We start from the raw sequence: 2,062 nt of genomic DNA on the forward strand, positions 1-2,062 counted from the left end.
CCATTCTTAATCTGCATTTTAGGAGTCCAGTGAACAGATCTGACTAACCGTAACTCCTCGAATTGAGAGGAGGGGATGAATGTAGAAACCGTGAGCATTCACATTAATCATTTTTGTCTCATAATTTTAGATTCCAATGCAGCCTCAAAATCCAGCCTTTACACAGGCTCCAGCCTGTGAAAGAGCAAATCGTAGGGTAGGAGTACCCGCAGTGAGCTCTTAGCTTTCAGAGTAAGCCTTTGGAACAGGTTTGGGGAAATGGCACTAGTAGCCAGATGCTGCAAATGAATGGCTTACTCCCATGCATTCAGTAGGACAGCTGTTTAAACTCATCTTGTAATGACTCAAAGACCATCTCTAATGAGTATCCCTCCTAGACTGGGATGTGAATATAAGAGCTAAGAACGAAAAAAAACTTTGCTCAGGCGCCTGGCTGGCTCAGACAGTGGAGCAAGCGACTCTTGATCAAGAGTTTGAGCCTCACGCTGGGCATAGAAATCACTTAAAACAAAAAAACCTTAGATCTCCTGTCACTTCCCATTAATACACATTATAAAAGGAACCATTTTCAATTACATACGAATGGTGATTGTCATATTTGAATATGGAAATTAAGGAGTTACCAAACACATTTTCTACCTATTTCTCCGTCTCATCAATTCAGCCTTAAACAAAACACTTCAAAACTGCAGATATTATGAATAATGAGCCAAGTGCCGTGTTTAACCCTCAAACATCTTGTAAGGGAAGAGAATTATCCCCTTTAAAGGGAAGGCTAAAGAGGTCAACAGACTTGCCTCAAATCATAAGACAGTACATAGAGGAACTTGTACATTAAACCTAGAAACTGTTTTGACACTAGTGTCCCCACTATTGGTAGAACATTGGCTACTTTGTAAAATACTAGTACTGATGTCTTTCAATGTGAAGGCAAAGGTATAATTATAATTATAATCAAAAGCCCTCTGAAACGGCTCATGAAATAAATCACATTGTTTGTGGATATTAGCAATGGATTTAAAGACTTTTCCCCTTTAGGGCGCCTGGGTGGCTCAGTTGGTTGGGCGACTGCCTTCGGCTCGGGTCATGATCCTGGAGTCCCGGGATCGAGTCCCGCATCGGGCTCCTTGCTCGGCGGGGAGTCTGCTTCTCCCTCTGACCCTCCCCCCCTCATGCTCTCTCTCTCATTCTCTCTCTCTCAAATAAATAAAAAAAAATTTTTAGGGGCGCCTGGGTGGCTCAGTTGGTTAAGCGACTGCCTTCGGCTCAGGTCATGATCCTGGAGTCCCGGGATCGAGTTCCGCATCGGGCTCCCTGCTCAGCAGGGAGTCTCCTTCTCCCTCTGACCCTCCTCCCTCTCATGCTCTCTGTATCTCATTCTCTCTGTCTCAAATAAATAAATAAAATCTTTAAAAAAAAATTTTTTTTTTAAATAAATAAATAAAGACTTTCCCCTTTAAAGACCTATGGGAATAAATCAACCATAGTTTAGGATTTGGGGTTAATCAATTAGCACTATGCAGCAAGTACTATTGTAGGGGGTCTATAATTTCAAATACTACTAGTTATTTGATAGATTCCAATGGCTGACTTGGAATTCCAATATAACCAGAAAGTATATCAAGGCAAGCACTATGCTAAGCCTTTTTATATCTGTTTTCTCAGCTAAGCCTTGCAACAACCTTGTAAAGATGATAATTATTCCATTTTATGGATACAGAAATTGTGAGGTATTAAATAATTTTGCCAAGGTCACAAGCTATTAGGTGTCAGAGTCACACATAAGACTCAGGTCTGTCAGACTCTGAAATCTATGCTCTTAATCCCTGTGCTATGAAGAGGGAAAATCCAATTTAACCTTTAAGGCCAATCTCAAATCCAATTTAAACCTTTCCTGTTTAGAGCTCTGGCACTTTGTACTCCTCCGTGGTTCCAGTTTCATTCTTTATATCCTAGGCATGCTTTTTCCATAATAAAGGCTTTGTTGCTGATCACTACAATGGGAGAAATAAACCAAAGCTAACAGACATAAATATGGGTAAACCACCAATGTTAATAGCTT

Source organism: Leptonychotes weddellii, chromosome 4 (genome assembly GCF_054177405.1).
Source record: "Leptonychotes weddellii isolate Sample4059 chromosome 4, ASM5417740v2, whole genome shotgun sequence".
In the NCBI taxonomy this organism is placed as follows: domain Eukaryota; kingdom Metazoa; phylum Chordata; class Mammalia; order Carnivora; family Phocidae; genus Leptonychotes; species Leptonychotes weddellii.